Below are 24,366 nucleotides of genomic sequence, written 5' to 3'. Positions count from 1 at the left end.
CTCTGTCTCTCCTCTTCATCTCCTCAGTGTGTGTCAGTGTGCAGTTTAACCTTTTCCTAAAATACTGCTGGTTCTGTGGTGTTACATTTTAAATCTGAAGCCTGCAGTGCACCATAGAAGCTACAGTTGACTTTTCTGTTGAAGTTCTCAGTGCGTTTTGGCCTTAATGTTAAATTGAGCAGATCAGTATGTTCATCTGTACCTGATGGGCTGATGGGTTTGTAATATTATTATATGAGCATATTTTTATGCCAAATGCAGTGCCATTGAGGGTTTGCATGATTAAAATGTGCGATATCTTGTGTGCAGACAAAAAGCAAGCATTTTCAAATGTAACCCCCACCTGGATATGTGAGCTGAAATATTCTGAGCTGAAATATTCTCGTTTTCTTTTGTTATTGTTGAACAAAAAAAATATTTTAAATCTTATTTATTTTATTGAGGAAAAAGTTGTTGCAGTCTGGCTGTTCAAATTCATATTTCTGAATAAAACATAGTCAGTTTAAGACAGTTTAATAAATGTTAATCCTGTTTGGCCCGCGACTTAGACTGTGTTTTAAATTTTGGCCCTTTCTGTGTTTGAGTTTTACACCCCTGCTATAGGCTGTCTCTTGTCCTATACGTCAGTTGTTGTAGCAATGCTTCACGGGAGTTGTAGTTCTAAGTGTGTACCGTCCTTCTCAATCCGAATACAAAAGAACTACATTTCCGGGTAAACAAACCAAAAAAGCGCCTTTTTGTAAATATTGTGTGGCGGCAGGTGAACTGATGGCAGGGAATACGCCATACATCACAGGGAGTACAATCTTTAAACGTGGCAACGTTTATAAACACAGTATTACAAGGCGACACATCGCCTGTAGAGATGCTCACCTCGCCTCAAGTCAAGTTTTTTTGTAACATATTGTTCTGTTTTGAGTGTTCAATTTGAATGTTCAAGTACGTAAAATAAATAAGAATTGAAAGATCTGCTGCTGATTTAAAAATAATTTCAGTGGAAACGTGGAAAAAAAAGTGGAAATAGTGTTACTGCAGTATTTTATCACTAAGAAATAAGATTTGTATGCATAGGCCTATGGTGAGTAAATGGCAGATTTTAGTGTTGAACAGTAAAAATGACTAATTTTACTATTTTTCTCAAAGATGAAACCCTAACATTACAGAATGCATGATTATAATCAGCAACTTTGAGATAAAAAAAAATGTGGTTTGAATGGGAGTTAATTGTCCTTAACGTCTAAATCTGATGCTACACAAAAACTAATAATGCATCAAAGTCAGTATTTTGGTTAATCCTTGACATATCCAAGACTGATAAAAAAAAATGCCCCAGCCACCCAACATTTGTTGTATGGAAAATATCTAAATTTCTTTGCTTTTTTTCATAAATAATAACAGTGATATCGAGTAATCAAACAGGCATTTAAAGGGTTAAACTTCTCAAAATGATTGAATGTTTAGTTTTGGGGGCAGGACTGAAGTTGTTTGAGAGATTTATGCAGAAAAAAGTAGAAAAAATATGAATCTGTACTTTTTTAATGTAGTTTTTATGGAGGTGGACATTTTTGTCCTTAACAACCAATTAGGATGGAAATTGGACTGAATTTCTGATCAGTATCGAATTTAGCCAATAAACACGTTAACTAACTGTCCAACTGTGTGTGCTACTAAATTTTTCTTTGTGCTACTAAAATTTTTAACTTGCTAGCACCAGTGCTACCACCTAAAAAAGTAAGCGTACAGCCCTGCACTATGTAAAAGGATAGTCCATCCAGAAATGAAAATTTAGTCATTATCTACTCAAACTTAAGTCAATTGAGGGTCGGGCATATTTTGTTAGTCTGCAAAACACTGCTGGAGTTAGACATGAAAACAGAGTTGCAGAATCTCCCAAACAATGTAAATGAATGGTGACCAGTTTTCAAACATTAAAAACAACTGGGGAGAGAAAAAACATAAAATTCCTCCATACTGGTGTAATCCAGGTCCCCTTGCACACCATCACAACAAACACACCTAGTTAAGACAGTGTGCATGTGATCGAGGCTCAAACCTAAGGATGTAGAGTGAAGATTCAGGCTAAAACATGGTGTAAATAACATTCTTTTAGTCAACCTGGTGTGCTGGGTCTTTAGGAGACTTGGATTACACCAGACGAGTAATATGTAGTCTTTTTTTTTTTCTCGTTTTTCCATGTTTGAAAACTAGCCATGATTCACTTCCATTGTTTGGAGGATTCTATAATGCTGTTTTCCTTTGAAAGTCAGCAGTGTTTTGTGGACTAAAAAACTAAACCTGATCTTCAGTTGGCATGAGGGCGAGTAGATAACAACTAAATTTTCATATAAAAAAAAAACAAAAAACAAAAAAAAAACAACAATAATTTTGCACACAAATGTTACACAAACAATATAGGAAAAACGCAACCCTTTTTAGCGGGGTAACCGCCCAGTCATCTTGCTAGCTGGCGAGGTATGCTGGCCGTCTCATTAGCAGGACGACACATCTTAGGAGCAAATTTTAAACTACGCGCTATCCTGATGAATTGGCCACAGATTTTAAGTTTTAACTTCTACATTCTCACATAAAAGAATCTTAAAATTACATTCCGTAATGTGAGATGTACGAGGCACTAGACAATAAAAAAAAATAATAAAAAATTCTCCTTGAGCCTATAAAGAAAATAGCCTATGATTTATACCTGGGTCATGTCCTTGTTGCACACGAGGAAAACCAGCATATTCACCTTATGTGGTTTCAGAGAGGATTGGAGAGGGGTAACAATATTTCCAGCTGCACTGAAAACTCTCTCCGATGGTGCACTTGTTGCGCAAATGCACATGTACTTGCAGGCGACTTTAGAGAGGAGAGGATATCTACCCTGGTTGTCACTCCACCATGCGAGTGGGTCTGCATTGGAGTCGATGGGGTCCTCCTGGAGGTAGCATGTGAGTTCAGTGTCGGCTCAAACTCTCTTGGGTATGGTTGCAGTGGTGGTTGTCCATGGCTTCAGCAGGTCTCTAAGGGTTTTCTTTTTAGCCACTGGTGGCACCGCTGTTTGCGCCGAGGACTCCTGTTGTGCAGCAGCTGACGCACTGACACCGCTCCCTCCGTCCTCCACGTCTAGTATTTCCTCAATCAGCGCGTACTTTGTCTCCTCTGTGTCATCATCAAAATTGTTGCCCTAATATGTAGGGTCCAGCAAGCAGGCCTTTGCCAAAGTTTTTTGTAGGGCAGCTGGTCTGTACTTTTCCTCGAGAACACTGCACATCTTCCGCTTGATGTCCACGGTCAGAATGGTGTCCTCGTCCGATGGTTTTAAAACATCTTCAGTGAGGAGTTTCAGGATGGATTTAATGGATGAGACTGTGACATAGGTCTCGCCAGACAGCAGATGCGTAAATTCAGCCGCTGGCTTTAATGCCGTGTTCACCAACTCCAAAACCGCACTGTCCTGCCAGCTAGGCATGAGATGCTGATGCCACCGATCATCCAGAACTCTTTTTATAGCTAGTATTAGTTTGCTCCAAGACTCGGTCCACCATTTTCTGTTTGGAGTTCCATCTTGTAGGACAATCCTGCATGTACAGAGTGATAGCCGTTTAATTATGGAAGTGAAATTAGCCTGGCTACACCTACTTAGTAATTCTTTAAATGAACAGGCTATATTTTAAATTATTTTTCATTTCAGTGTAATTTTTTCTAAATGAAAAATATTTTTTTAACCATCTCAGAAAGCCAGCAACTGGTTGTATGGGCAGTTTTAGGCTGCATCGATGTTTCATTGAATGAATGAATTTTGGGCAACATTTTAAAAGATTATTCATATTCACAGTATTCAGATTTTTAGTAAACCTATTGGGCCTATGTAATGATTTAAAATAGGCCTACATATAAATAATCCCAGCAAGACTGGGCTGGAATGAGCGTGGTCCATCATTGGGGTCCTTGCAGAACCCTCTCGCTAAAGGACCCCATTACCATGATTACAGAGCACTTGGACCTGAATAAACAGTTAACACTGATTTGTGTTCACATTTTTTTATTTTAGCAACTGAACACTGTTTGTATTCATTTATTTATTCATGCATCTATCCATCCCTCCATCGGGCACGGCTTTATGGGTGGGCCTAACAGGCCTGGGCCCACCCACTTATACAATGGCCCACCTTAAATGACTGGGAGAACATATATTTTCTTAACTTTTATTTTTAATTATTAAAATCAGGATTTTAATACACCCTTAAGACAAAAAAGTTTCCATCTGACAAAAAGACAACATTTATTCAGCTAGTATCACATGTGAGGTCTGGACCAATCACAGTGGGCCATAATTCGTCGCACCAGATATGTTACCCTTGCACATGCACATCACACTATGGCGGTTGTTCGGCAGAAATGATGACCGGTGTACTGAGGAAAGCTTATCATTGTCTTATTTTATACATGCAAATGCCTTTTTCATCAAAACTAGAATGTCTATAAAATGTAGATAATACAGGAGGTAGAGCTGAATATTGCTGCCTGACTTGATGTCTTCAGATTACCTTCACAGCACAGATAAGTTTATGAGTGAACACCGCATTGCAGCGCGTTCTCTCTCCTGTTAAAAGTCATTTTAGCTCACCCATCATTCTGATCGTTTTCTTTCTCTCTCTCCTTACAATGAATTGAAAGAGTAATCCAGCCAGATCAAATGAAAATGCATTAAAAGGAATAAAATGACAGTTCTTATTGAACTGATATACTGATCTACCTGATCTATAGTGAAAACATAGATAAGGAGATATCCTGTGCCATTTGAAATAAATATAAACTGCAGACCGGTGTATGGGTGTGTGAGAGAGGAGCGAGGGGGGAGACACGCCCGTCACGGAGGAGAGGAGAAATGCATTGTAATGAATGTAATGAAACGATAGCAATGCAAACTAGCTCATTTGTGCATCACTGTCAACTACTGGGCTGAAGTGTGGAGCAGAAGTTTGTCATGCACGAGTAGATGAAAAATTTACTCTCACTGTCGCAAATTTTAGTCGCAAAATGCAACCATTTAGTTGCAGTCTGGAGCCCTGCGTGATGCACGCCAGCTGCTTCTCATCCAGGGGCCACTCATCAAATGCCCTGTGGCGAGCCTCTGCGATGTTGTCGGATGTGTGATTCTGGGGCATAAACACTATTTTGAGGTAGCATGATTTTAGAGTCCAGCCTGTGGTCAGGTAATGTACAGTTAAACTCATGTAAGGAGTCATATTTATGTTTGACCACATGTCAGTGGTGGCAGTGAAATAGTCCACTTGTCAAATTTTTGAAGCAGTGGCTTGAATGCCGGTTTCTCCACCATAGTAAACGGCACCATCTCCTCGACCAGGTACCGTGTAACAGCATCTGTTAGGCGTTTATGCCTGTCACTTTCAATGCTGTACTTGGCAACTCAAGGAGACTCCAAGCTGTTGGCTGGCACTGACATGAGCTGCTATGCGACTTGGTGTGGGAGGAGGCAGCCTCGCCTCCATAGTTGGATGGTAACTTGCTAGGTGAGACCTTAAAATAAAGTGTTTCCTCGTTTTACTTGGATCTTTTTGCCACAGATTTTAGAAACGGCCTCATCTAAATTAGCTGGTTCCCCCTTTTAATTTGGCTGAAAGCTGACATGCTCCCAAAGGGGTGAAGTAACATTTGGTTTCGGTACAAGCGCAACTGCCATTGTCTCCTGTTCAACGTAAGGTGTGGTGAGGTCAGCTCATGTGCGGTGGTGACGATGGCTCACCATGCAGTGCGGTGGGTCCCGATTTGATTACCCACCGATTTTCGATTATTAACGATTCTCGATTAGCAATTATTGATTTTCCATTTGACAACAGTAACCCAAAAATACACTACAAAGTTATTGCACCATTTAAAAAATCAGTCAGTTGCTGAATTACCTAATCCTTTTATTGAGTAACAACTCAAAGCACTTCCTGTGTAGTGTAGGTGTAACTTCAGAATTATTTGTTTTAACTTGGCAAAACATATTGTAGCTTTACTAGCTTATATACTGTAGAACACAGAAATGAACACAGCACATTGTGTTGTGACTGATCAAGTTGTCCTAAAGGAAGGCTTATAATTGTTCAGATCAGCAAAAAAGAAAAATGTGGTGGGATAAGGGTTAAATTATTTTAAAAATGCACTTGTCTTTGATCTTTGTCTGTCTGTAATTATCACCATAGTTGTGTAATGTAATAATAATGATAATAGTAATGATAATGGAAATTATGTTAAAAACTTCAAACTTATACAGTGCTGTACTATGTATATACTATACATATATTAGATCATTATACACTGTACAGTATAATACACAACTACGCTCTATAGTCTGGTTCAGTGTCCTGCCTACAGCACAGCACATCTAATTGGTTAGAAGTCATGATCAATCAGTCATCACCAGTGAGTAGAGAGGAGCTGTGTAGAAGTTAAGACAGCTGATATCACCAAAGTTTCAATGAACATCACAGTTTTATGATCCGTTTCTTTGGTGATAGCATAGTTACATCAGTGAAAAAAAGTTACGGTCTGGATTTCACTCAAGGCGATGTGACAGCATTTAAATCAGTTGCTCTTCACAGAGATGCGCTGCACACAGCAGCATCTGTCCTGTCTTTTCACTGCAGCTCTGCATTGAGATTTCGGGTATTATATCTTATACAAAAGTAACAGTGACAGTAAAACTATGATGCTCACATGTGGTCTGCGGATCACATGCGTGCCGAACCGTAGATGGCGATCCGTTGCACCCCTAGTTGGTTGCTCGTTGCTGGTTGTTTCTCGTCCATTTTACACACCTGCTTGTATGGCTCAGTCGCTCTGGCCGCTGCACGCACTTGCCAATTGGAAGTGGGCGCGCTCGCGTGACGTTCAACTTCTGTTGACCGCGGGATAACATTTTTTCAAAATAAAACAATGCAAAAAATAATAGATTTTTGAAAATTAATAACATAATTGCGATTAATTAATAATCAATTTTTTTCACCACCTCTGCTTCTTAGTATCGCGGTAATTCATTTTTGCGGTTACCGTGACAGCCCTGCCTGTAAAATCTGTCTGTTCTCTTATTTACTCGTAAAGAAAATCCAGTGTTCGGATTGACTGTTAAAAATCACTTATGATGTGATTGGCTGTTGTAAAAAAAAAAAAAAAGAAAAAAATGTTCTTTTATTTGTTCTTGTGCTGTGATTGACTATCATCATTGGCTGATGTAAAACCCACCTGTCTCGTGGTTGGCAGCTGTAAAGGGTCTGACTGTTGTAACAAGGGTTAGGGTTAGCAAAAGGGTTAACAAAAAGACAAAAACAACCCTTGTGCTCATAGAAAATTCCCTGTGTTTTGCTATGCTGTTGTAAAATCCCCCTCTTCTTTTATCTGAGGGGTGTACTACGAAGCGAGATTAATGGGTTAACGAGCTATGTTGAGTCTAAAGCCAGGATTTTCAGTGTCACGAAGGTGGCTCTCTTTTAACCTGGCTAGATAACCATGGTAACTTATGCTAAACTCATAACCTGGTCGGGAGCAGCTTATGTTCAGAGTTTCAGATTAAATTGTCTGTAAAACGCGCTGTTCTTTAACTAATTATTGTCCTAACAAGGTTGTTTATGAGCAATATAGCTTTTAAACTGAGGAAAGACGTTAAAAATGAAAAGTTGCTGAGCTGTATGTTCGTAATATCACCGAACGAATCCATATAATGTAAAAATGTAACAGCGGCACAAACTGTATACATTGTGCTGTCATGGTAACCTCCGTTTGGTGATGCAGAGTCATTTTTCCCGTTTGCTCCAGATCATATTAACACTTTAAATTGACATCGTATACAATCCACACAATAAAATAATGATGAAGCAACTACAGACACTTTGAATACTTTTTACTGTTATCTGTTTTGTCTCAGTGATATTGCAGCTCAGATCACTGATTAGAAAATTCATCATCATTTATCTTAAATCAGTTACACTCATTTTACATTGGGTTGGTCAAAAACAGGTCTCTGCCATCAAAGGACAGTGTCAGACAGACTTCCTCATGTTTAAATCTGCTGTATGGAGTACATTTGATAGATTGTTTAATGTGCAGTTTTCATGTTAGAATAAACAGCAGCATTAAGACCGCATTTAGTCGATCAGTAATTTTCTGACAGCATTCTTCTTTTCCTGCTTTATTTGCAGCAATAATGTTGCTTTTTGCCGTAATGTATTTTGTATATTTTCCACAGCTCATAATTATAACAACTTGATCATTTTGACTTAAGTGGCTTGCGATCGCTTCATTTCATGTGGAAGAAGAGTCAAATGATGCAACAATTGCCACTTTTATGTGAGCGCGCACAAAGCCTTAAAATGAGAGCCTGGATTAACAAAGCAAGTTGATAACCACCATCGTGATAACCGTTATCTCTGATTGACGTTTTAGGCTTTGTCGATCCAGATCATGCAAAGAAAGCCTGGCTGTGTTGAGCTTGCTTCGTAGTATACCCCTCTGATCTTGTAAAATCCCTGTGCTACGATTGGCAGTTGTTAAAAAAACAACACGTATTCTAATTGGCAGTTGTTAAAACAACAAACCAAAAAACAAACAAAACCTGTGCTGTCGACTATTGGTCAGCTCTAGGGCTGGGACGATCACCGATTAAATCATATATTGGCGATTGGAAGGTTGCCAGGTGATTTGCTGTTTATCAAGGCGATTTTGAAAAAAAAAAAAAATGGCGCTCTACTGTGCATTAAGAGATGTTTCTGGAGGAAATACATGACTGTTAGAGAAGTCCCGTTTACAAACAGACCTACAATCCACATTCTCTCTCCTCTCCTCTCCTCTCCTCTCCTCTCCTCGCATCTCTTTGATTTGAACTGACACAGCCCGTTTGCTCATGCTTCGGGGTCGTTCAACAGAGTAGGCTAATTGCAAATAAATATTGTTTTAATGTGTAACTACTGAAATGATCACACAAGGGCTTTCATAAATTCCTACAGTGTTGCGGCACTGCCGCCTTTGCAGGTTAAAAGTTAATGACAGCGACTTGAAGTGAGGAGGAGCAACACGTCTCCGGCTTGTCAGCGCAGCGGTGTCGCTCACTTTTGCATGTGATGCAAAACATTAAAAATAACGTCATTATAACAAAAAGAATAAACCTGCAGTGCTTGAAGTGCTAGCTTGGGGGATCGGGAGTTTTGTGGCTTCAGCAGCTGATGAAGACGAAGGTGCGCAAATAAATTGGTTGTCTGAACATTTTTCACGGACACACATTTGTTGCATATTTTGCAGATAGGCTTTGTTGTGTCCGTCGGCTCACCTCTGGCATAAACCCAAAAAACTCCCAAATTGGAGATGTGGCGTTTTTCTTTGCCACCAAAGTGGCCAAAGTGTCAGTGTTGGCACTGTTGCTGACTGGTAGCGATCAACATAAGACACGTGCCAAGGACACGTGCCGCCCCTGCCCCCTTGCCAATTTAATCGTGTATTGGTAATCTAGAGCGATGACAATCTACAATTTGAAATTTAGAGGCAATCGCACAGCCCTAGTCAGCTCTGTTCAAAATGATGTCAGATTGGTTTACAAATACGCAAGAAACTTTTATGGATTGGTCTCCAGTCTCTAGCATGTTATCCCCGCCCTTTTATCAAAAATTTAGACACAAATAACTTCCCTTGATCATAACACAATTATTTACAACACACTGTTGATGTGGATGTGAGAAAACACCTAGATAACCTGTCTGTCGTTTATGTTGGATCTCCCCTAACGTTTAACCCTGATCTTCCTGTACAGATCAGGAGTTTTGGTCTGAGGGAGTGGCCTATTTGATTTTGCAGGCCTGATGATCTTTGGCTTTGAAGTTTGAGCAAATTAGAACAGATTTTAATATCCCTCACAGAGATTCTTTTAAGTATCTCCAAAATTGTGATTTTACAGAATCTCTTTTAAGGAAGAATGGGATTTGCTTGAAACTGTCAGTTAAGAGATATATTGATCTCAGCCAGGTCTCCCAAGGATGCAAGGGGATCTTTCCGAAATGCACCTCAATTCCTACACGTCAGCAAAATTTTTACATTTTTTTTCCACACAGGATTTTTTGTACACCTGTCTGCCTCCAGAAAATGTTCCCCAACAGCTCAAACCTCTGTTTTAAATGTAAAACACACAAAGGTACATTTGCTTCATGTGTCCCGGTCATGCCAGTGTATGCACATATTTTGGAAAGAGCTTCACTCTGTAATTCAGGAGGTTACTGGCAGACAGTTCTTATTGACTCCTTTGTTCTCCTTGCTGCACCATACTTCAGACAATTTCTTTAATGATGATGTCAAATCTGTGTTAACGGCTCTTTTATATTTGGCTAAAAAGCGCAACTTGTTGGGATGGTCTGTCCCACAGGTCCCCACAGTTGACATGTGGTTATCACAGATATCAGCTGTGCTTCCTCTGGAGAAACTGACTTATGATCTCAATAACAAGTCATACAAGGGGCGACGCCTGTAGCTCAGCTGGTAGAGCGCATGCCCCATGTACTGTTGTTATCAGTCCTCCACAGTGGCCGCTGGTTCAACTCCCACCTGTGGCCCATTTGCTGCGTGTCATCCTGTCTCTTGACCCCCCTTTCCTGTCATATCTTCTGCTGCCACTGTCAAATAAAGACAAAAAAGCCAGAAAAATTATCCTGGAGGAAAAAAAACAAAACAAATCGGGCAGGTTCTGTCACCTTTGGGAACCCTTACACCTTTTCTTCCAGAAACTCTGACTTGCTAACTGATGACATCTGTTGATGTCATTATCACATTGTTGGACAATGTCTTTTTTTATTTGCTTAATTTTTTTAGTCGTAATATTGTGCAGCATTTGTTAATTTTGCATGTTTTTTTTTTGAATGGATAATATATTATGTTTGTGTTGTTTATGTTGGTTGATCTTGGTTGTTTATACATGTATATGTTTTAGTTATAAAATCTCATAAAAAGAAAAGAAAAAATAGGGTGGAAATTAGACATATTTTAAAAATATGACACTATTATCATTATTCCAATATGCTTTATTTGTCTGTTTTGCAGGATTATGATTGAATAAAATATTGAAATATTAATAAGACAAGTTTTTAATCTGTAATTTTTGGTAAGTTAATTGTTATATAATTGAATAATAAAAAAAAATGTCAGATTAATCAGTAAATTAATCAATAGATTAATAATTTAAAGGAGAAGTGTGTGATTTCAAGTGGCATCTAGCGTTCAAACCTTAGATTGCAACTAAGAGGATTTACCCGACACTGCCCCTCTCTCACCAAGAGTATGGTGGCCGTCAGCGGACAAAATGGCGAGCGAAAGCTATCTCACAACAAACTACAATTATGTGTGTAGGATGAATTACCTGTCCAGCAGAAAACAGGCAACCTCGGCATCACTGTGAAAACGTTTGTCCTCCATCAGCGATTTCCATCGTGTGAACGCTATGCCGATGTTGATTCGTGTTTTTGCCGTTTCCTGTCATGTTTGCGTTTACTTTCTTTGCGTCTCCGCTTCTTGGATGACGGGGATTCACCGTCCGCTGCTTTTTGTTCTGGTACAGTGTATGTATGATCCTCCATTTGTCAAAACTGTGCCAGTCAAGGTTCACAACACTAAATGGTCTGCCAGCAATCACCCGCGTCTATCCTCCCCGTCTACTTCTGTCTTTACGCTGCGGCGTCTACGTAAGGTCACCATGGGCTTCCCAAGACTCACTGTTAGTGCAGTTTGTCCGCTCTGCGCTGCCGTAGACGGTGCAGGATGATGACCTCCGTAAGTCGACCCGAAAGTATGCAACTATAAATGGCTATTTCTAAAGTAACGGGAACATATAGATTATGAGTTTACCTTGATTGCTAATAATAAATAACATACTTATGTATAATATATCTCATTTATGTACATAAATTCCTGTAATTATTACACACTGGTCCTTTACATAATAATCATTAGGTGCAGCCCCTTATGGGAATGCATTTACTGCTACACTGCACTTTTATATTAAGATAAAAACATGACATAGTAGAGCTTCACTACTTACAGTGTTGACCATATGCTTGGAATAATAATGTCATCTTTACAGTTTTTGTAAATGTTCTGTGCATCAGCCAAGTCACATTATCTGTCAGTCAGTGGCCATAAGTAATAGACTCCAGGGACACATAATTACAGATTCACTCTTTACAGTAAACTGTCTGTTATCCCTAAAAATAACACAAATTGTTTTGGCATGTAGTTTTGACATTTTTGAAGACCGCTCCCACTCCTTTTGGAGCTCAATATTTATTGTCTTTATTGTCTTTTGGCCTCAATGTATATTGATTTCTATATTCTGATATATATAGAATTTCAATTTCAAGGTCGCTCATGCTTACTCAGACCAACAAACAGCATGTTCATGTCTTTACTTTCAGAATTTGGGGGTGCAGTTATTGTTGCAACAGATATTATGTTTATTGCTCTCTTCATGTTTGCGTTAAATACACTTGAGGTGCACCTGTAATTGCAGGTCCTCACCACAACATCTCACTGAAAGCCATGTATTTCTCCTCTGAATATTATTCACAAACATTCTAAAAAATGAAAAAAAAGGGACAGAAACTTTTATCTTGGTGAGGAGGTGTGGTTGACCCTGTTGCTAGGTATGATTTATTCTTTTAAAAGGTGTGGTTGGTTGATCCAAAAAATAGGACAGATAGAACTTAGTCTCTATTAGGGATGAACAATTAATCAAAATTTTGTCACAATTGCAATAAGTTCTGCTGCAATCGCAGGATGCGCAACATTTTTGAAAGGCAAAGTGAAGGTCAAAACAGAACAAACAAAAGATAAAGTAACACAAATTACTACATACTTTGCTGTATCAATTCAAAGATTTCATGAGATGATCACAAAGTAACGATGGGTTTGTCCTTTGCCACAACTCGTTGCATTCATGCCAAATTTGCCAGTGAGGCTAAACTTTGAATGTTTCTTTTTTTTTTCAACCCAGAGAAATTATACATTTGCTTGTCCTATATAATGTTTTTACCACGCAATATTTTGTGTCACCATGTTTTTGACTTTAACACTTTGTGTGCATACTTATGTTCCAGGAGTTTGCTGCTGCGTGTAAAATGCAGAGTGGCAAGTGCGTTATCACCGTTAAGGTAAGCTGCTTCCATGTGATGTAGCTTAAGTATGACTATAAAAATATTGGTTCTTTCTTTGTCAGAACAGGCTATTGGCAACATATACTCAGGCCTAGAATGAGGTCATTTTTAGGAGAAGTCACTTTGGCCTATGATGAATTCAAATTTATTGGGGCTTTCTGGCCAAATTGTAGGGCACAAAAGTGCACAAACAGTAGGTGATAATTACACTGTTTGAAGATGAAACAGTTTTAGCTGATAATTAGCTAGATGAGCTACTGTAAGTAACCAACACAAACACACATTATTAGACTGTAAACCATTAATCAAACCACTAAATAAATGCAGTCAATCAGACAATTTAAAAGCTAATTTTATATTTCACTATTATAAAAATATCAGGTATTTATTGTGTTGTGTACTTTCAGTAGTGAGTGACAGGTAAAGACACACAAAGGGCAACCATTTATTGCATACTGCAGTTAGAAACTGACAGTAATTAGCTGATAATTAACCTGATCAGCCACAAAGTAATTGATACACAAATTATTAAACCATCAACCAACCAACATGATTAGACCAACTGTAAGATTAGAATTGTGTCGATTGCAATTTCCATGGCCAATTCCATTCTATTTAAAGTCTGACCTTTGCAACATCTCACTGAAAGCCATGTATCTCTCCTCTGACTTTCTGGTACTGTGCTAAATTGGTTTAAATCTTATTTACAAGACAGGGATTTCTTTGTGTCACTTGGCAATTATGAATCTGTGCGAACAAAAATGACATGTGGAGTTCCTCAAGGGTCCATTCTTGGGTCTCTTCTCTTCAACATTTATATGCTCCCTCTTGCTCAGATTATGGAATATCACAACATCTCCTACCATACTTATGCAGATGACACACAACTCTATATTACAGTGTCACCAGATGACTACAGTCCCCTACATCTGTTAAATAAGTGCATTGATGAAATCAATACATGGATGTGCCAGAATTTCCTACAACTAAACACAGACAAAACTGAGATAGTTGTTTTTGGCCCTAAAGAACAAAGATCAAAAGTCAGTGCTCACCTTGAATCCATGACGCTAAAACCTAAAAATCAAGCCAGAAATCTTGGTGTCATTCTGGACTCAGACCTAAATTTCAACAGTCACATAAAGACAATTACTAAATCAGCCTACTACCACCTTAAAAACATAGCGAGAATTAAAGGATTTCTGTCTGGGGAAGATACAGAAAAACTTGTTCATGCTTTCATTTTCAGCAGGCTGGACTATTGTAACGGTGTCTTCACAGGTCTGAGTAAAAAATCAATCAGACAACTGCAGCTCGTCCAGAACGCTGCTGCCAGAATCCTCACCAACACCAAGAGAGTGGAGCACATTACACCAGTGCTTAAATCATTGCACTGGCTTCCCGTGTGTCAAAGGATAGACTTTAAAATCTTGTTACTAGTTTACAAAGCACTAAATGGTCTCTGGCCTAAATATATCTCTGATTTGCTTATACGTTATGAAGCACCCAGACCCCTCAGATCATCTGGAACAGGTTTACTCAGTGTTCCCAGGATCAGAACCAAACAAGGTGAAGCAGCCTTTAGTTTCTGTGCTCCCCACCTGTGGAACAAACTTCCAGAATACCTGAGGTCAGCTGAAACTGTCGGTTTATTTAAATCAGGTCTTAAAACATTACTGTTTACTGCAGCCTACCAGTGAAGTGGATACGTTACATATTTTTAGGATAATCTGTAGCTATTGTTTTTATATTTGTCTGCTGTTGCTTTTGTTTTATGTTTGCTTCTCTCTTTATATGCATTTCTGTAATGTTTTAAACTATTTATTGTCCTGCTTTTAGCTTTTGTTTTTAATTATCTCAAATGCAATTTTAATGCTCTTTTATTGTTTCTAATTTAATGCATATTCAAGTTCTGTAAAGCACCTTGAATTGCCTTGTGTATGAATGGTGCTATATAAATAAAATTGCCTTGCCTTGCCTTGCCTGAATATCTGGAGCGGTACTCACAAACATTCTAAAAAATGAAAAAAAAGGAGGAGGGACAGAAACTTTTGTCTTGGTGAGGAGGTGTGGTTGACGCTGTTGCTAGGTATGACTTATTCTTTTAAAAGGTGTGATTGGTTGATCCAAAAAATAGGACAGACAGAATTTAGTCTCTATTGGGGCTGAACAATTAATCAAAATTTTGTCACATTTGCAATATGTTCTGCTGCAATTTTCAAATCACAGGATGCGCAACATTTTTGAAAGGCAAAGTGAAGGTCAAAATACCATTTTAAATTAAATATTGTGGCGCTGCAGAGGTGTACTGGCCAACACATCATTCTCTAGTTTAGTGCAGATCCCTGAAATTAACAGATCATAATCATTTTAATGTGTTTTTCAACTGAAAATAAAGATGTAAAATATATCCTTTCCTCCAATATTGCAAATCCTATTGCAATAGCAAAATCTGTCAAAAATAATTACAACTAGATATTTCTTAAAATTAAAAAAAGCCCCTATTAAGACATGGTGTAATGAAAACGGGTAGAAGTCGACGCTGAAGCGTCGATTCTGATGCCTCCGCCTGCAAAAGTTTCATACAACTGTGACTTTTTGTGTTCCCTACACCTGATTGAAACCATTGATTCATTATAAATCCTATTTGCAAGTGTCCCAGGAGTTTGAGAATTATGGCTCTATTGATTCAGTATACAGTTAATGAGCAAAGATTGCAAGGAAAGAGCTATTACCTTTATTACCTAATAGTATCCAACATAGTTATTCAAAAATATATCAAAGTCAAATATAAAAAAGCTTTAAAATTGACCAAGTCATTGGCATAAGTGTGTTTTCAGAGACAGGTCTGTCAGGCGGCCATTTTGCGGCTCTGGAAAGCGTTGGCATCCAAAATTTAATCAGTTCATGTACCTATTATAAAGTTTTAGCACACAAGATTTGGTTCAAATCCGTCCACCCGTTCAAAAGTTATCGTGCAAACAAAAATCTTTGATGGACGGACGGATGCACGGACTCACGTACGGCCGGACAACCGGAGAACAGTACGGCCCGGCACCTTCGGCGGGCGGAGGCATAATTATGAACAGGTTGTGTATTTTTGTGTTAATTTAGACACTTTAACTTCATATCCTATAATATGTCTAAAATAAACTGTGTAATGAAAATGCTCCCCAGTTTACACCCAGAAGATATTTTTGTCCTGTTGACTACTAGCAAAACTGCGATTTTTGATCCCATTGCCATTGGAGCATAAAAGCATGTTTGGGTTTTTTTCGGCTCTCATCCTGCAGTCTTCAAAGTTGTTTTTGTATGTCTGCTGTAAACTATACTTGATGTGGATGTGGACTTAGAGAAATTAAATGTGAGCTTTGAGCTTTATTTGTAGTAAAGTTCAAAGTCCCTCAAAAATCCACAGTCACACATTCACTCATTCATCTCATTCATGTAAACAGACAACTGCATGAAGGACACAGGTTCAGGAAAAACAGAACAAAAGTCAGAAGGGGGCAAGAAGGGAAAGTCAGAGAGTCCATGAGTTTACACACACACACACAAAGTCTCTCTCTCTCTCTCTCTCTCTCTCTCTCTCTCTCTCTCTCTCTCTCTCTCTCTGTGTGTGTGTGTGTAGCTGTTATCAGCAGTGATATCAGTTTGTCTGCTGCGCACATAACGTGACCATCGTGCAGAACTCGTGTGTGACAATGACGGGCACAGAATCGGATATGTGACGCTGACCGGCCGGTCACCGGTCAGGGCAGGTCATGCTGAAAACCGGCTGGTTTCGGTCCATCAGTGCATCCCTAGTATACGCTGTACTTATTCAGGAATGCACAAGGGTTAAGATAATCTCTTTTGAATAAATGTAAGCCATACTGTAAAAGTAGCCTACAAAATATAGCAGTAGCTATTAGGGATGGGCATCAAGACCCGGTTTTACTTTAGAACCAGTTCCAAAATTACAATTACTCCAGAATCATTAAGAATTAAGATTTCCAATACCACTATTGATTCCCTTGTGCAAATTTAATGCGTCTGAACTCACAGACTCAAACTTTTCCCGACTTGGTTTTCTCTGCACCTGGGTCCTTGATACACATGTATGCATTACATGGAGTGCACATGTGATTGATGTTATCGAGTGGCTTTGAACTTACCTACATCAGCATTAAGCTCACATTGTATTTCTGTGGTTCACATCCACATGAAGCAGAGTGAATGCAAAAAAACATGCAATGAGGACCACTATAGTTTTACCCCTACAAAGATGCACACATGTACACACACACGCACACACACACCACATAGCGGGTGAGGGAGGTACCCATCACCTGTTCAGGCCCAGATTCTTTAACTTGCTGATGAGCCTGAAGGGCCCTATGGTGTTACACCCTGAACTGTAGTCCACAAACATCTCTCGCACATATGTAATATAATTTTTTTTATTTTTTTTTAATAACAGGACAAGCTGTGGCATGTAGCAATAACAAAACATAGAAGAGGGGGCTATGCACCAGGGGCTATGCAGTAAAGACTTCAGTGTTACATATGGGGCATGTGCACTACCAGGTAAGCAACTCGAGAGCCCTAAGATAAGGGATGGGCCTTGACACCCTGTTAACCCACTTAAGAACCAATTCCAAAAGTACAATTCCATCAATGGCTTTACACATATGTGTGTATTTTTGTCCCAAACCTACTGCTACATAGCCTTTTTCTACAATGTTGAACACAAATTGAAGCATTGCCATTACTTCTTAAGCAAATATGAAGAAATGGTAAAATAAAGCAGTGACCTAAAAGTATAAACAGCATCACAGAAGAGAACCTAAACGTTAATCCACAGTCATTCATTTAGAGGTTAGAAAGTACTGAGAGCCTAAGGTGATAGTTTACCCACAAATTAAATTTCTCTCGATATCTACTCATCCCTGTGCTGATGTGAGGATGGGTGAAGATCTCCAGTTCACAAAACACTCCTAGAGCTTCAGTGGAAAACAGCGTTGTGGCCAATTGTAATGAATGGTGACCAGTTTTAAAATGTAAAAAAAGAACACAAAAAACCCCACAAAATGTCTTCATACTCTTTGTGTGTCCGTAAGCTGCGACCTTAAAATTTGACCCAAAGAGACGCCATATTTTTAGACTAAATGTCAACTGTAATCTCTGAGACCGGAGTTGCTTGCACACACCTGAAGTGGGTACACAAGCTCTTGCCCAAGCGGCGCAACATGAGATATACAAGGTCTTGCGATACTTTCACACCTGTGTTTACATACTACCTGGAAGCAACTCAGACAGAGCGAGATCTTCTCAGAAATAGTTACTTGTTATGCGTACAGTTGACTTTGCAAACTTTCAACCAAGAAGAAAATGTCTGAGGACTGATATAGAAGAGGAACATCATTTCTTTGCTGCAGCTACACCACTTGGGCGAGAGCTTGTGTACCTGCTTCAGGCGTGTGCACACAGATCCGGTCTGAGAGGCAACAGATAATATTTAGGCTAAAAACATGGTGTAAACGGCATGAGTGGCTCTAACTGGTTACTCGTCCTTGAACACACAGTTATTCTCTCTTTGGAAGAACAACTTCTGATAACACAATCACATCCCGACTCTCCCAATAAGCACTTCAGGTCCATCCTGACCCAACCTCTTTCATCTCCTAACCCTGTAAAACAGATTTACATTCTTGACTCATTATCAGTTCCTTTTACACTTTGTGTGTGACTGTGTACTGATCCTTTGCAAAGCTCGATTAAAACACCACAAAGACAATCTTGGTCATGGGGTCTGTCTTAATTTTCATATTTTCCACCACGCCACCTTACAGGATTTCCGCCCTCTGACCAGAAGGGTAGTGCTGGATACCTTCTTTCATGTGGCCAAAATAAATTGGAGGAGGCAACAAAAGCCACAGGGACCAAATGGTCAAATATCCATTGAGTAAGTATAAATAATATGTCTTCATGCATGTAATATCTGTACCTAGAATTGTTTGACAGATGCGCCTTTTCTGTTGCATGCATTAGTTTGCCCTCAGACATTTCTAAATCATCTTAACCCTTTCCTTTCGTCCAGCCAGTACAGACTTGCAGCCCATCATGTGGTGCTGGAGTGGGCTGTCAGAGGAGAATGTCTTGTTTATGGTAACAGAAGAGTGCTGCCAAGCTGGATCATCACTGCTATCAGAAGCAAGTACCTGTCCCCCCCAGCACTTACAGCAGGTTCAAGGAGGCACGTGTTCAGAACACATCTACCGATGAATGACTTTTCAATAATTGTACTCTTGACTGCACTGCTGAGCAGTCTACAAAGTGTTCCAGTCTTTAGAGACACTAGCAGAGCCTGCATAAATCTTGCACACTGTAAGTATTTACAGTACAAAATCATCCACTCAATATATACAGGGGTGGACAGTAAGAAAGTACATTTACCTGAGTACTGTACTTTACTTGAGTATTTGTTTTTCTGGAAACAAATTTTGTACTCTTGTACGATTGTACCACATTTCTAAAAAGGTTGTCATTACTTTGAAGTCAGCTGTTGTTGTTCCTCACAGAAGGAAACCAAGTACAGTACCCACTCTTAACTGGGATTGATGCAAAAGCAGAAATGCGTCATCCAGGCACTCTGTAACAAGCCCAAGCAAGCACTCCCTCTTTCATTCCAACAAAACTCAGTAATGATGATGGCAGGAGAAAGACAAAATTAAATCTCAAGATGTTGTTATAATTAGAAAAAGAGAAATAATTTCAGGTAGGCTTTTAATCTTGGATTGTTTTTATTTGGGTGAAAAATACCACACAATTATACTGCCCCTGAAGCCAGAAAGAAATCTCAGTTATTTAACAGACTTGGAGAACTTCCTTGGCTTCAATCTAATTTTAATAGTTACATCAGAAAAAATGACAATAGCTGTCCTTTTTGTTTTTGATTGCATTTCTATGCTGAAGTTTTTATAGGCTTTGTGTTTCATCATGGTCCTACAAGTAAGTCAGAGCACCATTGTGGTGGTTTCAGAGGGTTTCGAGGTTCAGTTTTGTCAACACGGGCCAGTACAAAGCTGGATTAGCCGGTAGCCGGGCTCGGCAGCGCTCGCCAGCCCTTCGAAAGTCCTCGGGAGTGCGACCAATCACAATGGAGTGGGCTCGGCGGGAGGCGTACATGGAGCAGGGCCGGGGGGGTGGAGTAAATTACACAGACCATTTTCGCGGTACGTAGAAAATACAAGGAAGAGATGCAGCAAGAGGCACAGCGTCCTGAAGATCTCCAAAGCTTTCTGTGCGGGCGATCGTGTGTAGCTGCAAAAATCAAATACAAACGCCCGAAAATGAGTATAATAGGTCCCCTTTAAGGTAAGCTCTACGACAAAATTTCAAATGTATATATACTGATGGTTTGGGTTTTAGGAGGCATCAGCAACGTTTTTCCAAATTACAACCCATTTCAGTTTTTGTTCCACCTCAGCTATGTCTCTCCCCCAAGCCAAGCAAGTTTAATTTGTCATATATATAAGCCACTATTCATCTGGAGCACACTGTATCAAACTTAAAATAGGATGTTCTTGTAAGGCTGATTCCCACTGAACTTTATAGGCTTAACAAACTGACAAAGGATTGTGCTTGCCCCATTAATATCTTGTTGTAATACCTTTATCTTCCCAGGCTTTGTTAGTAAAAGGTTTCCCCCTAGATAAAAGGTGACCATTATTCCATAGCGGGGATGATTTACACCAAACACTTTTAACTTTGAGGAATTTTTCTGCCGCTTTAAACACTTGTAGCATATGAGTTAAAATCGGATGTATTCTCTTCTTGGGCTGGCAGTAGTGATCTTGGGAAAAGTGTACACTGCAGACCCCATGGTCTGCAAGATGCAGTGTCTGGACAGGAATATTAACATCAATTTGTAGCACAATTAGCCACAACTTCAGCATCTTTTTTTTTTTTTTGTTTTTAATCGATATAGTGAAACTCTCAACTGCACTCAGGGACAACCAACTCCACTCTGACCGGCTCTCAGTCATGGTTCCTTTGTTTTCTTCTGGCAATCCCATGAGATTTTGTCACACACAGCCTGGAGCAAGTGAAGGTTAAGAGATGTGCTTTGCATGCTGTTAACAGAGTTAACAGAGTTTACACTGGTGATCTGAGCTGGTCTGTGGTGGAAAAAATCACTTTCAATGCATAAACTTTTATGGGAGGCATTTGCCCCCATATATACTGTTGTAACTTGTTTAGCGACTGCTGGCTGCATCTGCTTCCCTCAATACTGGACCAATTTCAAAATGAGTTGTCCCCATCAATCATACACACACATAAGCATGGGGAAATTGGACCCAGGTTGAAAAATACTGAAGTTATCCTTTAAGAACTGAATACTTTGTAAGCCTAATTGTACTTCCTGTGTCCGTGAATGCCATTTTGTGAGCCTGGCAGATGTGGGCATCCAGTGGAAATGAAATCAACTGTATCACCATGTAAGACTGTGAAAACACTGTAATTGTGTGATCACTCTGCTGATGGAAAGTTGTAACAGACCAAAGTCTCCCTGTTATGATCACTTTCATTTCTGGCATCATAGTGTTATTGTTATTGTTGTTATGGAAAATTTATCAGCCTTGTCTAGTTTTATTTTATCTTGTAAAGTACTTGGTAACATTAAAAAAGTGGTACATAAAAAAAAGTTTATCATTATTATTGTTACATGAGCACATCTCTCATGAGATCGACCACAAATGTTATCCCCGCACAGTCCAATCCATAGTATTTTACTAACTCACTGTCTACCATCAATTCTTTGTCATGTTCTCCTCTGCTTAAGAAACACTTAAGCCTCCTCCCTACTCTGACTGGAATCAAACCAGGGCCGCTGCAGTAAGGATGCAGTTTTTGCATATGGAACATGCGTAATTACAGTTGAGCTAATGAGGAATCCGAACATAGATTGACTTGAGATTCTTTTCAAATCTATACTAGAAAAGCAAAATTTAAAATATATCTCCTAACAGTGAGATTAGCTGGTATAAAGCACTTCATTTTCCACTCAGGGGTTAGAAGCTAGTTTCCACATTACAACATTAAAAATCATGTCTTATGTATTGAATAACATTACAGCTTGATTTTTTTGGCTTTAATAACAGGGCAGACTGAAGAATGTGATAGGAAAGGTGGTAGAGATAGAACAGATAACATGCAGCACATGTCCAAGGGCTGGAATGAAACCCTCTGCACAAGGAGTCCACCTTTGCAAATAAGGCATGTGTTCTACCAGGTGAGCGACCGGATCTTGATCTTGAAGAGGGGTCTATGTATCATCCCTCCCAAACTGTATTTAACTTTGATAATGAGGATAAACAAATATACAATAAATCATTATATATCGATATATCAATCAAACAAACAAAAAATAATAACAATGAAAAATCCACTTGCTTTTTTGGTCCATGTCTTCAAATCAGCAATTGGAATAGAAGTTAAACCAAAACCAGAAATGACTTTGTCACTTTAATTGTGTTATCTCTATTTTCTGATATGTTCAGGCATTGCTTATTCTGTCTCATTTCATTATAGCGAAAGGCACTGCTAAGATTAAACATATATTATTTGTTGAATTTTGAATAAAACAATAGGCTAGATATTTATTTACATAATTTTTTTTAATTAATGAGTCTAAAAACTTTTCACCAATCCACTTGTACCACAGACCCCTGTTTGAGAACCACTGCCCCAGAATATCTATACGAATAAAAAAAAATCCATTCCTCTAAAACTTTGTAGGTGGCAGGAAATGGTAGCTGTATCTGTCTGACCCTTGAATAAAGAATTCTTATTTTTTTTCCTTTACATGGTTGGCATTTTATACATTTCTGCCCAGCCTTTCTTTTATACAGCATAAGGTGTGTGATGTATGTAATTCCTTGAGCTCATTAAACATACACTCCCTCTTGTGGCCTAAAGCTACACTGTAAGAAAACAATCTGTAGAGTAATTAATGATGTCCTGGCAAAAAATTATCAGTACATATTCTGTTAGGTTTGTGGACATTTCTTTCAACCCTAAAATGGAAAATTCTGTAGATTTACAGTATATCCCCTGGGCCGTTCATGGACACTTCTGTTAATCCTTAAGTAGACATTTCTGTAAAATTAAAGCACATTTGCTGAAAATTTCTTCACCGCTTTAAAGTTCTAATCAAATATCAAATCTGTACAATTTTTATGGGCAGTTTCTTTGAAAGTGAAACGTAAATGGTGACTTACAACCACTTACATTATCTGGTAAATACACCTGTGTTTTCTTCCACGGTTTAGACCAACATCATGTTCTAATAATCTAATATGGAAGACACCAGATTCGACCACCACAACAGAGTTCAAGGTCACTTGCTAGACTCTTCCATTCTGGCTGCCGGCTGGTGGAACGAGCTACCAAACTCAGTCTCTCAGTCAGACTTGAACTTTGCTTCATGGGACTTATTCGTGTTGTTCTCTCATAACTAGATCCTTGCTTGTGTGTTGTATCAGCTCTCAGATGTACGTGACTTTAGATAAAAATGTCTGCTAAATTAAATTGTAAATTGTAAGTTGTGATGAAATAAATCTTTACACATATATATATATATATATATATATATATATATATATATATATTTATATATATGTATATATATATATATATTTATATATAAAAATATATAAAAGACGCCATTTACACCATGTTTTTAGCCTAAATGTTAACTGTAGCCTCTCAGACTGTAGCTGCTTGCACAGAGATAACTGAACAGTCATTGGACACCAGATTCATCCTTGAAAAAATGTAATGTAAAAATATGTAATTTTTAACCAATAATTCATAGGTATACTCACACAATGTACAGATGAAACCCCAAATTGTTGCCTATTTCTGCCACAAGAGGGAGTATACCCTCAAGTTAGTGCTTTTAAGCCAACAAAGAAAAATTGGTAAAGGGAGCTAATTTTCTATTTTTACTGGCAGAAATAAAAACAAGAGAGAAATCCAAATAATTATTGTAAATTATACTGGTGTTATCTTATTTCTTACTTGTTGACTTGAAAAATGTTGAAAGGCAGACACCTGACCTGAGCCAGGAGAATCAAGCTTATGAAGAGAAGAATGTTGCTCCTCAATACTACAGGAGGGAATATATGCTTCA

General features: G+C 38.7%; 1 pseudogene; it reads right to left on the bottom strand.

Moving 5' to 3' along the window:
• Positions 1-2,747: 2,747 nt before the first annotated feature.
• LOC146304280 (E3 SUMO-protein ligase ZBED1-like) lies at positions 2,748-5,168 on the bottom strand (annotated as a pseudogene).
• Positions 5,169-24,366: the final 19,198 nt, after the last annotated feature.

The sequence above is a fragment of the Lutjanus erythropterus genome, unplaced genomic scaffold (assembly GCF_056507025.1).
Source record: "Lutjanus erythropterus isolate fLutEry1 unplaced genomic scaffold, fLutEry1.hap2 Scaffold_162, whole genome shotgun sequence".
Taxonomy (NCBI): Eukaryota; Metazoa; Chordata; class Actinopteri; order Lutjaniformes; family Lutjanidae; genus Lutjanus; species Lutjanus erythropterus.
Note: the sequence above shows the minus strand (reverse complement) of the source record. Positions and strands in the feature narration are given on the sequence as shown.